The sequence below is a fragment of the Salvelinus fontinalis genome, chromosome 23, assembly GCF_029448725.1.
Source record: "Salvelinus fontinalis isolate EN_2023a chromosome 23, ASM2944872v1, whole genome shotgun sequence".
Lineage (NCBI taxonomy): Eukaryota > Metazoa > Chordata > Actinopteri > Salmoniformes > Salmonidae > Salvelinus > Salvelinus fontinalis.
In genome coordinates, this window is record NC_074687.1 from 25,425,279 (window position 1) to 25,440,600 (window position 15,322).

Sequence of the window (15,322 nt, forward strand, 5' to 3'; positions counted from 1 at the left end):
GGTTACTGCTTGGTTTGGTTTCATTACTAACAGGTTACTGCTTGGTTTCATTACTAACAGGTTACTGATTTGTTTGGTTTCATTACTAGCAGGTTACTGATTGGTTTGGTTTCATTACTAACAGGTTACTGATTGGTTTGGTTTCATTACTAACAGGCCACTGAATGGTTTGGTTTCATTACTAACAGGTTACTGATTGGTTTCATTACTAACAGGTTACTGATTGGTTTCATTACTAACAGGTTACTGATTGGTTTGGTTTCATTACTAACAGGCCACTGAATGGTTTGGTTTCATTACTAACAGGTTACTGATTCGTTTCATTACTAACAGGTTAATGCTTGGTTTCATTACTAACAGGTTACTGATTGGTTTGGTTTCATTACTAACAGGCCACTGAATGGTTTGGTTTCATTACTAACAGGTTACTGATTGGTTTGGTTTCATTACTAACAGGTTACTGATTGGTTGGGTTTCATTACTAACAGGTTACTGATTGGTTTGGTTTCATTACTAACAGGTTAATGCTTGGTTTGGTTTCATTACTAACAGGTTACTGATTGGTTTGGTTTCATTATTAACAGGTTACTGCTTGGTTTGGTTTCATTACTAACAGGTTACTGCTTGGTTTCATTACTAACAGGTTACTGATTTGTTTGGTTTCATTACTAGCAGGTTACTGATTGGTTTGGTTTCATTACTAACAGGTTACTGATTGGTTTGGTTTCATTACTAACAGGCCACTGAATGGTTTGGTTTCATTACTAACAGGTTACTGATTGGTTTCATTACTAACAGGTTACTGATTGGTTTCATTACTAACAGGTTACTGATTGGTTTGGTTTCATTACTAACAGGTTACTGATTGGTTTCATTACTAACAGGTTACTGCTTGGTTTCATTACTAACAGGTTACTGATTTGTTTGGTTTCATTACTAGCAGGTTACTGATTGGTTTGGTTTCATTACTAACAGGTTACTGATTGGTTTGGTTTCATTACTAACAGGCCACTGAATGGTTTGGTTTCATTACTAACAGGTTACTGATTGGTTTCATTACTAACAGGTTACTGATTGGTTTCATTACTAACAGGTTACTGATTGGTTTGGTTTCATTACTAACAGGCCACTGAATGGTTTGGTTTCATTACTAACAGGTTACTGATTCGTTTCATTACTAACAGGTTAATGCTTGGTTTCATTACTAACAGGTTACTGATTGGTTTGGTTTCATTACTAACAGGCCACTGAATGGTTTGGTTTCATTACTAACAGGTTACTGATTGGTTTGGTTTCATTACTAACAGGTTACTGATTGGTTGGGTTTCATTACTAACAGGTTACTGATTGGTTTGGTTTCATTACTAACAGGTTAATGCTTGGTTTGGTTTCATTACTAACAGGTTACTGATTGGTTTGGTTTCATTATTAACAGGTTACTGCTTGGTTTGGTTTCATTACTAACAGGTTACTGCTTGGTTTCATTACTAACAGGTTACTGATTTGTTTGGTTTCATTACTAGCAGGTTACTGATTGGTTTGGTTTCATTACTAACAGGTTACTGATTGGTTTGGTTTCATTACTAACAGGCCACTGAATGGTTTGGTTTCATTACTAACAGGTTACTGATTGGTTTCATTACTAACAGGTTACTGATTGGTTTCATTACTAACAGGTTACTGATTGGTTTGGTTTCATTACTAACAGGTTACTGATTGGTTTCATTACTAACAGGTTACTGATTGGTTTGGTTTCATTACTAACAGGCCACTGAATGGTTTGGTTTCATTACTAACAGGTTACTGATTCGTTTCATTACTAACAGGTTAATGCTTGGTTTCATTACTAACAGGTTACTGATTGGTTTGGTTTCATTACTAACAGGCCACTGAATGGTTTGGTTTCATTACTAACAGGTTACTGATTGGTTTGGTTTCATTACTAACAGGTTACTGATTGGTTTGGTTTCATTACTAACAGGTTACTGATTGGTTTGGTTTCATTACCAGCAGGTTACTGTTTGGTTTCATTACTAACAGGTTACTGATTGGTTTGGTTTCATCACTAACAGGTTACTGATTGGTTTGGTTTCATCACTAACAGGTTACTGATTGGTTTGGTTTCATCACTAAAGGTTACTGATTGGTTTCATTACTAACAGTTACTGATTGGTTTCATTACTAACAGGTTACTGATTGGTTTCATTGCTAACAGGTTACTGTTTGGTTTCATTACTAACAGGTTACTGATTGGTTTGGTTTCATTACTAACAGGTTACTGATTGGTTTCATTACTAACAGGTAACTGATTGGTTTGGTTTCATTACTAACAGGTTACTGATTGGTTTGGTTTCATTACTAACAGGTTACTGTTTGGTTTCATTACTAACAGGTTACTGATTGGTTTGGTTTCATTACTAACAGGTTACTGCTTGGTTTGGTTTCATTACTAACAGGTTACTGATTGGTTTGGTTTCATTACTAACAGGTTACTGCTTGGTTTGGTTTCATTACTAGCAGGTTACTGCTTGTTTTGGTTTCATTACTAACAGGTTAATGCTTGGTTTGGTTTCATTACTAACAGGTTACTGCTTGGTTTGGTTTCAGTACTAACAGGTTACTGCTTGGTTTCATTACTAACAGGTTACTGATTTGTTTGGTTTCATTACTAGCAGGTTACTGATTGGTTTGGTTTCATTACTAACAGGTTACTGATTGGTTTGGTTTCATTACTAACAGGCCACTGAATGGTTTGGTTTCATTACTAACAGGTTACTGATTGGTTTCATTACTAACAGGTTACTGATTGGTTTGGTTTCATCACTAACAGGTTACTGATTGGTTTCATTACTAAGAGGTTACTGATTGGTTTCATTACTAACAGGTTACTGATTGGTTTCATTACTAACAGGTTACTGATTGGTTTCATTACTAACAGGTTAATGCTTGGTTTCATTACTAACAGGTTACTGATTGGTTTGGTTTCATTACTAACAGGCCACTGAATGGTTTGGTTTCATTACTAACAGGTTACTGATTAGTTTGGTTTCATTACTAACAGGTTACTGATTGGTTTGGTTTCATTACTAACAGGTTACTGATTGGTTTGGTTTCATTACCAGCAGGTTACTGTTTGGTTTCATTACTAACAGGTTACTGATTGGTTTGGTTTCATCACTAACAGGTTACTGATTGGTTTGGTTTCATCACTAACAGGTTACTGATTGGTTTGGTTTCATCACTAACAGGTCACTGTTTGGTTTCATTACTAACAGGTTACTGATTGGTTTGGTTTCATTACTAACAGGTTACTGATTGGTTTGGTTTCATTACTAACAGGTTACTGATTGGTTTGGTTTCATTACCAGCAGGTTACTGTTTGGTTTCATTACTAACAGGTTACTGATTGGTTTGGTTTCATCACTAACAGGTTACTGATTGGTTTGGTTTCATTACTAACAGGTTACTGATTGGTTTGGTTTCATTACTAACAGGTTACTGATTGGTTTGGTTTCATTACTAACAGGTTACTGATTGGTTTGGTTTCATTACCAGCAGGTTACTGTTTGGTTTGGTTTCATTACTAACAGGTTACTGATTGGTTTGGTTTCATAACCAGCAGGTTACTGATTGGTTTGGTTTCATTACTAACAGGTTACTGATTGGTTTGGTTTCATTACTAACAGGTTACTGATTGGTTTGGTTTCATTACTAACAGGTTACTGATTGGTTTCATTACTAACAGGTTACTGATTGGTTTGGTTTCATTACTAACAGGTTACTGATTGGTTTGGTTTCATTAGTAACAGGTTACTGATTGGTTTGGTTTCATTACTAACAGGTTACTGATTGGTTTGGTTTCATTACTAACAGGTTACTGATTGGTTTGGTTTCATCACTAACAGGTTACTGATTGGTTTGGTTTCATTACTAACAGGTTACTGATTGGTTTGGTTTCATTACTAACAGGTTACTGATTGGTTTGGTTTCATTACTAACAGGTTACTGATTGGTTTGGTTTCATTACTAACAGGTTACTGATTGGTTTGGTTTCATCACTAAAAGGTTACTGATTGGTTTGGTTTCATTACTAGCAGGTTACTGATTGGTTTGGTTTCATTACTAACAGGTTACTGATTGGTTTGGTTTCATCACTAACAGGTTACTGATTGGTTTGGTTTCATCACTAACAGGTTACTGATTGGTTTGGTTTCATCACTAACAAGTTACTGATTGGTTTGGTTTCATTACTAACAGGTTACTGATTGGTTTGGTTTCATTACTAACAGGTTACTGATTGGTTTGGTTTCATCACTAACAGGTTACTGATTGGTTTGGTTTCATTACTAACAGGTTACTGATTGGTTTGGTTTCATTACTAACAGGTTACTGATTGGTTTGGTTTCATCACTAACAGGTTACTGATTGGTTTGGTTTCATTACTAACAGGTTACTGATTGGTTTGGTTTCATTACCAGCAGGTTACTGTTTGGTTTGGTTTCATTACTAACAGGTTACTGATTGGTTTGGTTTCATTACTAACAGGTTACTGATTGGTTTCATTACTAACAGGTTACTGATTGGTTTGGTTTCATTACTAACAGGTTACTGATTGGTTTCATTACTAACAGGTTACTGATTGGTTTCATTACTAACAGGTTACTGATTGGTTTCATTACTAACAGGTTACTGATTGGTTTGGTTTCATTACTAACAGGTTACTGATTGGTTTCATTACTAACAGGTTACTGATTGGTTTCATTACTAACAGGTTACTGTTTGGTTTCATTACTAACAGGTTACTGATTGGTTTGGTTTCATTACTAACAGGTTACTGATTGGTTTCATTACTAACAGGTTACTGATTGGTTTGGTTTCATTACTAACAGGTTACTGATTGGTTTGGTTTCATTACTAACAGGTTACTGCTTGGTTTGGTTTCATTACTAACAGGTTACTGCTTGGTTTCATTACTAACAGGTTACTGATTGGTTTGGTTTCATTACTAGCAGGTTACTGATTGGTTTGGTTTCATCACTAACAGGTTACTGAGTGGTTTGGTTTCATTACTAACAGGTTACTGATTGGTTTCATTACTAACAGGTTACTGATTGGTTTGGTTTCATCACTAACAGGTTACTGATTGGTTTGGTTTCATTACTAACAGGTTACTGATTGGTTTGGTTTCATTACCAGCAGGTTACTGATTGGTTTGGTTTCATTACTAACAGGTTACTGATTGGTTTGGTTTCATTACTAACAGGTTAGTGATTGGTTTGGTTTCATTACTAACAGGTCACTTATTGGTTTGGTTTCATTACTAGCAGGTTACTGATTGGTTTGGTTTCATTACTAACAGGTTACTGATTGGTTTGGTTTCATCACTAACAGGTTACTGATTGGTTTGGTTTCATTACTAACAGGTTACTGATTGGTTTGGTTTCATCACTAACAGGTTACTGATTGGTTTGGTTTCATCACTAACAGGTCACTGTTTGGTTTCATTACTAACAGGTTACTGATTGGTTTGGTTTCATTACTAACAGGTTACTGATTGGTTTGGTTTCATCACTAACAGGTTACTGATTGGTTTGGTTTCATCACTAACAGGTTACTGATTGGTTTGGTTTCATCACTAACAGGTCACTGTTTGGTTTCATTACTAACAGGTTACTGATTGGTTTGGTTTCATTACTAACAGGTTACTGATTGGTTTGGTTTCATTACTAACAGGTTACTGATTGGTTTGGTTTCATTACCAGCAGGTTACTGTTTGGTTTCATTACTAACAGGTTACTGATTGGTTTGGTTTCATCACTAACAGGTTACTGATTGGTTTGGTTTCATTACTAACAGGTTACTGATTGGTTTGGTTTCATTACTAACAGGTTACTGATTGGTTTGGTTTCATTACTAACAGGTTACTGATTGGTTTGGTTTCATTACCAGCAGGTTACTGTTTGGTTTGGTTTCATTACTAACAGGTTACTGATTGGTTTGGTTTCATTACCAGCAGGTTACTGATTGGTTTGGTTTCATTACTAACAGGTTACTGATTGGTTTGGTTTCATTACTAACAGGTTACTGATTGGTTTGGTTTCATTACTAACAGGTTACTGATTGGTTTCATTACTAACAGGTTACTGATTGGTTTGGTTTCATTACTAACAGGTTACTGATTGGTTTGGTTTCATTAGTAACAGGTTACTGATTGGTTTGGTTTCATTACTAACAGGTTACTGATTGGTTTGGTTTCATTACTAACAGGTTACTGATTGGTTTGGTTTCATTACTAACAGGTTACTGATTGGTTTGGTTTCATTACTAACAGGTTACTGATTGGTTTGGTTTCATTACTAACAGGTTACTGATTGGTTTGGTTTCATCACTAACAGGTTACTGATTGGTTTGGTTTCATTACTAGCAGGTTACTGATTGGTTTGGTTTCATTACTAACAGGTTACTGATTGGTTTGGTTTCATCACTAACAGGTTACTGATTGGTTTGGTTTCATCACTAACAGGTTACTGATTGGTTTGGTTTCATCACTAACAGGTTACTGATTGGTTTGGTTTCATTACTAACAGGTTACTGATTGGTTTGGTTTCATTACTAACAGGTTACTGATTGGTTTGGTTTCATTACTAACAGGTTACTGATTGGTTTGGTTTCATTACTAACAGGTTACTGATTGGTTTGGTTTCATTACTAACAGGTTACTGATTGGTTTGGTTTCATCACTAACAGGTTACTGATTGGTTTGGTTTCATTACTAACAGGTTACTGATTGGTTTGGTTTCATTACCAGCAGGTTACTGTTTGGTTTGGTTTCATTACTAACAGGTTACTGATTGGTTTGGTTTCATTACTAACAGGTTACTGATTGGTTTGGTTTCATTACTAACAGGTTACTGATTGGTTTCATTACTAACAGGTTACTGATTGGTTTCATTACTAACAGGTTACTGATTGGTTTCATTACTAACAGGTTACTGATTGGTTTCATTACTAACAGGTTACTGATTGGTTTGGTTTCATTACTAACAGGTTACTGATTGGTTTCATTACTAACAGGTTACTGATTGGTTTCATTACTAACAGGTTACTGTTTGGTTTCATTACTAACAGGTTACTGATTGGTTTGGTTTCATTACTAACAGGTTACTGATTGGTTTCATTACTAACAGGTTACTGATTGGTTTGGTTTCATTACTAACAGGTTACTGATTGGTTTGGTTTCATTACTAACAGGTTACTGTTTGGTTTCATTACTAACAGGTTACTGATTGGTTTGGTTTCATTACTAACAGGTTACTGCTTGGTTTGGTTTCATTACTAACAGGTTACTGCTTGGTTTCATTACTAACAGGTTACTGATTGGTTTGGTTTCATTACTAGCAGGTTACTGATTGGTTTGGTTTCATCACTAACAGGTTACTGAGTGGTTTGGTTTCATTACTACTAGGTTACTGATTGGTTTCATTACTAACAGGTTACTGATTGGTTTGGTTTCATCACTAACAGGTTACTGATTGGTTTGGTTTCATTACTAACAGGTTACTGATTGGTTTGGTTTCATTACCAGCAGGTTACTGATTGGTTTGGTTTCATTACTAACAGGTTACTGATTGGTTTGGTTTCATTACTAACAGGTTAGTGATTGGTTTGGTTTCATTACTAACAGGTCACTGATTGGTTTGGTTTCATTACTAGCAGGTTACTGATTGGTTTGGTTTCATTACTAACAGGTTACTGATTGGTTTGGTTTCATCACTAACAGGTTACTGATTGGTTTGGTTTCATTACTAACAGGTTACTGATTGGTTTGGTTTCATTACTAACAGGTTACTGATTGGTTTCATTACTAACAGGTTACTGATTGGTTTCATTACTAACAGGTTACTGATTGGTTTCATTAGTAACAGGTTACTGATTGGTTTGGTTTCATCACTAACAGGTTACTGATTGGTTTGGTTTCATTACTAACAGGTTACTGTTTGGTTTCATCACTAACAGGTTACTGATTGGTTTGGTTTCATTACTAACAGGTTACTGATTGGTTTGGTTTCATTACTAACAGGTTACTGATTGGTTTGGTTTCTTTACTAACAAGTTACTGATTGGTTTGGTTTCATTACCAACAGGTTACTGATTGGTTTGGTTTCATTACTAACATGTAACTGATTGGTTTGGTTTCATTACTAACAGGTTACTGATTGGTTTGGTTTCATTACTAACAGGTTACTGATTGGTTTGGTTTCATTACCAGCAGGTTACTGTTTGGTTTCATTACTAACAGGTTACTGATTGGTTTGGTTTCATTACTAACAGGTTACTGATTAGTTTGGTTTCATTACTAACAGGTTACTGATTGGTTTGGTTTCGTTACTAACAGGTTACTGATTGGTTTCATTACTAACAGGTTACTGATTGGTTTGGTTTCATTACTAACAGGTTACTGATTGGTTTGGTTTCATTACTAACAGGTTACTGATTGGTTTCATTACTAACAGGTTACTGATTGGTTTCATTACTAACAGGTTACTGTTTGGTTTCATTACTAACAGGTTACTGATTGGTTTGGTTTCATTACTAACAGGTTACTGATTGGTTTCATTACTAACAGGTTACTGATTGGTTTGGTTTCATTACTAACAGGTTACTGATTGGTTTGGTTTCTTTACTAACAGGTTACTGTTTGGTTTCATTACTAACAGGTTACTGATTGGTTTGGTTTCATTACTAACAGGTTACTGCTTGGTTTGGTTTCATTACTAACAGGTTACTGCTTGGTTTCATTACTAACAGGTTACTGATTGGTTTGGTTTCATTACTAGCAGGTTACTGATTGGTTTGGTTTCATCACTAACAGGTTAATGAGTGGTTTGGTTTCATTACTAACAGGTTACTGATTGGTTTGGTTTCATTACTAACAGGTTACTGATTGGTTTGGTTTCATTACTAACAGGTTACTGATTGGTTTGGTTTCATCACTAACAGGTTACTGATTGGTTTGGTTTCATTACTAGCAGGTTACTGATTGGTTTGGTTTCATTACTAACAGGTTACTGATTGGTTTGGTTTCATCACTAACAGGTTACTGATTGGTTTGGTTTCATCACTAACAGGTTACTGATTGGTTTGGTTTCATCACTAACAGGTTACTGATTGGTTTGGTTTCATTACTAACAGGTTACTGATTGGTTTGGTTTCATTACTAACAGGTTACTGATTGGTTTGGTTTCATCACTAACAGGTTACTGATTGGTTTGGTTTCATTACTAACAGGTTACTGATTGGTTTGGTTTCATTACTAACAGGTTACTGATTGGTTTGGTTTCATCACTAACAGGTTACTGATTGGTTTGGTTTCATTACTAACAGGTTACTGATTGGTTTGGTTTCATTACCAGCAGGTTACTGTTTGGTTTGGTTTCATTACTAACAGGTTACTGATTGGTTTGGTTTCATTACTAACAGGTTACTGATTGGTTTGGTTTCATTACTAACAGGTTACTGATTGGTTTCATTACTAACAGGTTACTGATTGGTTTGGTTTCATTACTAACAGGTTACTGATTGGTTTCATTACTAACAGGTTACTGATTGGTTTCATTACTAACAGGTTACTGATTGGTTTCATTACTAACAGGTTACTGATTGGTTTGGTTTCATTACTAACAGGTTACTGATTGGTTTCATTACTAACAGGTTACTGATTGGTTTCATTACTAACAGGTTACTGTTTGGTTTCATTACTAACAGGTTACTGATTGGTTTGGTTTCATTACTAACAGGTTACTGATTGGTTTCATTACTAACAGGTTACTGATTGGTTTGGTTTCATTACTAACAGGTTACTGATTGGTTTGGTTTCATTACTAACAGGTTACTGCTTGGTTTGGTTTCATTACTAACAGGTTACTGCTTGGTTTCATTACTAACAGGTTACTGATTGGTTTGGTTTCATTACTAGCAGGTTACTGATTGGTTTGGTTTCATCACTAACAGGTTACTGAGTGGTTTGGTTTCATTACTAACAGGTTACTGATTGGTTTCATTACTAACAGGTTACTGATTGGTTTGGTTTCATCACTAACAGGTTACTGATTGGTTTGGTTTCATTACTAACAGGTTACTGATTGGTTTGGTTTCATTACCAGCAGGTTACTGATTGGTTTGGTTTCATTACTAACAGGTTACTGATTGGTTTGGTTTCATTACTAACAGGTTAGTGATTGGTTTGGTTTCATTACTAACAGGTCACTGATTGGTTTGGTTTCATTACTAGCAGGTTACTGATTGGTTTGGTTTCATTACTAACAGGTTACTGATTGGTTTGGTTTCATTACTAACAGGTTACTGATTGGTTTGGTTTCATTACTAACAGGTTACTGATTGGTTTGGTTTCATCACTAACAGGTTACTGATTGGTTTGGTTTCATCACTAACAGGTCACTGTTTGGTTTCATTACTAACAGGTTACTGATTGGTTTGGTTTCATTACTAACAGGTTACTGATTGGTTTGGTTTCATCACTAACAGGTTACTGATTGGTTTGGTTTCATCACTAACAGGTTACTGATTGGTTTGGTTTCATCACTAACAGGTCACTGTTTGGTTTCATTACTAACAGGTTACTGATTGGTTTGGTTTCATTACTAACAAGTTACTGATTGGTTTGGTTTCATTACTAACAGGTTACTGATTGGTTTGGTTTCATTACCAGCAGGTTACTGTTTGGTTTCATTACTAACAGGTTACTGATTGGTTTGGTTTCATCACTAACAGGTTACTGATTGGTTTGGTTTCATTACTAACAGGTTACTGATTGGTTTGGTTTCATTACTAACAGGTTACTGATTGGTTTGGTTTCATTACTAACAGGTTACTGATTGGTTTCATTACTAACAGGTTACTGATTGGTTTCATTACTAACAGGTTACTGATTGGTTTGGTTTCATTACCAGCAGGTTACTGATTGGTTTGGTTTCATTACTAACAGGTTACTGATTGGTTTGGTTTCATTACTAACAGGTTACTGATTGGTTTGGTTTCATTACTAACAGGTTACTGATTGGTTTCATTACTAACAGGTTACTGATTGGTTTGGTTTCATTACTAACAGGTTACTGATTGGTTTGGTTTCATTAGTAACAGGTTACTGATTGGTTTGGTTTCATTACTAACAGGTTACTGATTGGTTTGGTTTCATTACTAACAGGTTACTGATTGGTTTGGTTTCATTACTAACAGGTTACTGATTGGTTTGGTTTCATTACTAACAGGTTACTGATTGGTTTGGTTTCATTACTAACAGGTTACTGATTGGTTTGGTTTCATCACTAACAGGTTACTGATTGGTTTGGTTTCATTACTAGCAGGTTACTGATTGGTTTGGTTTCATTACTAACAGGTTACTGATTGGTTTGGTTTCATCACTAACAGGTTACTGATTGGTTTGGTTTCATCACTAACAGGTTACTGATTGGTTTGGTTTCATCACTAACAGGTTACTGATTGGTTTGGTTTCATTACTAACAGGTTACTGATTGGTTTGGTTTCATTACTAACAGGTTACTGATTGGTTTGGTTTCATCACTAACAGGTTACTGATTGGTTTGGTTTCATTACTAACAGGTTACTGATTGGTTTGGTTTTATTACTAACAGGTTACTGATTGGTTTGGTTTCATCACTAACAGGTTACTGATTGGTTTGGTTTCATTACTAACAGGTTACTGATTGGTTTGGTTTCATTACCAGCAGGTTACTGTTTGGTTTGGTTTCATTACTAACAGGTTGCTGATTGGTTTGGTTTCATTACTAACAGGTTACTGATTGGTTTGGTTTCATTACTAACAGGTTACTGATTGGTTTGGTTTCATCACTAACAGGTTACTGAGTGGTTTGGTTTCATTACTAACAGGTTACTGATTGGTTTCATTACTAACAGGTTACTGATTGGTTTGGTTTCATCACTAACAGGTTACTGATTGGTTTGGTTTCATTACTAACAGGTTACTGATTGGTTTGGTTTCATTACCAGCAGGTTACTGATTGGTTTGGTTTCATTACTAACAGGTTACTGATTGGTTTGGTTTCATTACTAACAGGTTAGTGATTGGTTTGGTTTCATTACTAACAGGTCACTGATTGGTTTGGTTTCATTACTAGCAGGTTACTGATTGGTTTGGTTTCATTACTAACAGGTTACTGATTGGTTTGGTTTCATTACTAACAGGTTACTGATTGGTTTGGTTTCATTACTAACAGGTTACTGATTGGTTTGGTTTCATCACTAACAGGTTACTGATTGGTTTGGTTTCATCACTAACAGGTCACTGTTTGGTTTCATTACTAACAGGTTACTGATTGGTTAGGTTTCATTACTAACAGGTTACTGATTGGTTTGGTTTCATCACTAACAGGTTACTGATTGGTTTGGTTTCATCACTAACAGGTTACTGATTGGTTTGGTTTCATCACTAACAGGTCACTGTTTGGTTTCATTACTAACAGGTTACTGATTGGTTTGGTTTCATTACTAACAGGTTACTGATTGGTTTGGTTTCATTACTAACAGGTTACTGATTGGTTTGGTTTCATTACCAGCAGGTTACTGTTTGGTTTCATTACTAACAGGTTACTGATTGGTTTGGTTTCATCACTAACAGGTTACTGATTGGTTTGGTTTCATTACTAACAGGTTACTGATTGGTTTGGTTTCATTACTAACAGGTTACTGATTGGTTTGGTTTCATTACTAACAGGTTACTGATTGGTTTCATTACTAACAGGTTACTGATTGGTTTCATTACTAACAGGTTACTGATTGGTTTGGTTTCATTACCAGCAGGTTACTGATTGGTTTGGTTTCATTACTAACAGGTTACTGATTGGTTTGGTTTCATTACTAACAGGTTACTGATTGGTTTGGTTTCATTACTAACAGGTTACTGATTGGTTTCATTACTAACAGGTTACTGATTGGTTTGGTTTCATTACTAACAGGTTACTGATTGGTTTGGTTTCATTAGTAACAGGTTACTGATTGGTTTGGTTTCATTACTAACAGGTTACTGATTGGTTTGGTTTCATTACTAACAGGTTACTGATTGGTTTGGTTTCATTACTAACAGGTTACTGATTGGTTTGGTTTCATTACTAACAGGTTACTGATTGGTTTGGTTTCATTACTAACAGGTTACTGATTGGTTTGGTTTCATCACTAACAGGTTACTGATTGGTTTGGTTTCATTACTAGCAGGTTACTGATTGGTTTGGTTTCATTACTAACAGGTTACTGATTGGTTTGGTTTCATCACTAACAGGTTACTGATTGGTTTGGTTTCATCACTAACAGGTTACTGATTGGTTTGGTTTCATCACTAACAGGTTACTGATTGGTTTGGTTTCATTACTAACAGGTTACTGATTGGTTTGGTTTCATTACTAACAGGTTACTGATTGGTTTGGTTTCATCACTAACAGGTTACTGATTGGTTTGGTTTCATTACTAACAGGTTACTGATTGGTTTGGTTTCATTACTAACAGGTTACTGATTGGTTTGGTTTCATCACTAACAGGTTACTGATTGGTTTGGTTTCATTACTAACAGGTTACTGATTGGTTTGGTTTCATTACCAGCAGGTTACTGTTTGGTTTGGTTTCATTACTAACAGGTTGCTGATTGGTTTGGTTTCATTACTAACAGGTTACTGATTGGTTTGGTTTCATTACTAACAGGTTACTGATTGGTTTCATTACTAACAGGTTACTGATTGGTTTCATTACTAACAGGTTACTGATTGGTTTCATTACTAACAGGTTACTGATTGGTTTCATTACTAACAGGTTACTGATTGGTTTGGTTTCATTACTAACAGGTTACTGATTGGTTTCATTACTAACAGGTTACTGATTGGTTTCATTACTAACAGGTTACTGTTTGGTTTCATTACTAACAGGTTACTGATTGGTTTGGTTTCATTACTAACAGGTTACTGATTGGTTTCATTACTAACAGGTTACTGATTGGTTTGGTTTCATTACTAACAGGTTACTGATTGGTTTGGTTTCATTACTAACAGGTTACTGTTTGGTTTCATTACTAACAGGTTACTGATTGGTTTGGTTTCATTACTAACAGGTTACTGCTTGGTTTGGTTTCATTACTAACAGGTTACTGCTTGGTTTCATTACTAACAGGTTACTGATTGGTTTGGTTTCATTACTAGCAGGTTACTGATTGGTTTGGTTTCATCACTAACAGGTTACTGAGTGGTTTGGTTTCATTACTAACAGGTTACTGATTGGTTTCATTACTAACAGGTTACTGATTGGTTTGGTTTCATCACTAACAGGTTACTGATTGGTTTGGTTTCATTACTAACAGGTTACTGATTGGTTTGGTTTCATTACCAGCAGGTTACTGATTGGTTTGGTTTCATTACTAACAGGTTACTGATTGGTTTGGTTTCATTACTAACAGGTTAGTGATTGGTTTGGTTTCATTACTAACAGGTCACTGATTGGTTTGGTTTCATTACTAGCAGGTTACTGATTGGTTTGGTTTCATTACTAACAGGTTACTGATTGGTTTGGTTTCATCACTAACAGGTTACTGATTGGTTTGGTTTCATTACTAACAGGTTACTGATTGGTTTGGTTTCATTACTAACAGGTTACTGATTGGTTTCATTACTAACAGGTTACTGATTGGTTTCATTACTAACAGGTTACTGATTTGTTTTCATTACTAACAGGTTACTGATTGGTTTGGTTTCATCACTAACAGGTTACTGATTGGTTTGGTTTCATTACTAACAGGTTACTGTTTGGTTTCATCACTAACAGGTTACTGATTGGTTTGGTTTCATTACTAACAGGTTACTGATTGGTTTGGTTTCATTACTAACAGGTTACTGATTGGTTCGGATTCATTACTAACAGGTTACTGATTGGTTTGGTTTCATTACTAACAGGTTACTGATTGGTTTGGTTTCATTACTAACATGTAACTGATTGGTTTGGTTTCATTACTAACAGGTTACTGATTGGTTTGGTTTCATTACTAACAGGTTACTGATTGGTTTGGTTTCATTACCAGCAGGTTACTGTTTGGTTTCATTACTAACAGGTTACTGATTGGTTTGGTTTCATTACTAACAGGTTACTGATTAGTTTGGTTTCATTACTAACAGGTTACTGATTGGTTTGGTTTCATTACTAACAGGTTACTGATTGGTTTCATTACTAACAGGTTACTGATTGGTTTGGTTTCATTACTAACAGGTTACTGATTGGTTTGGTTTCATTA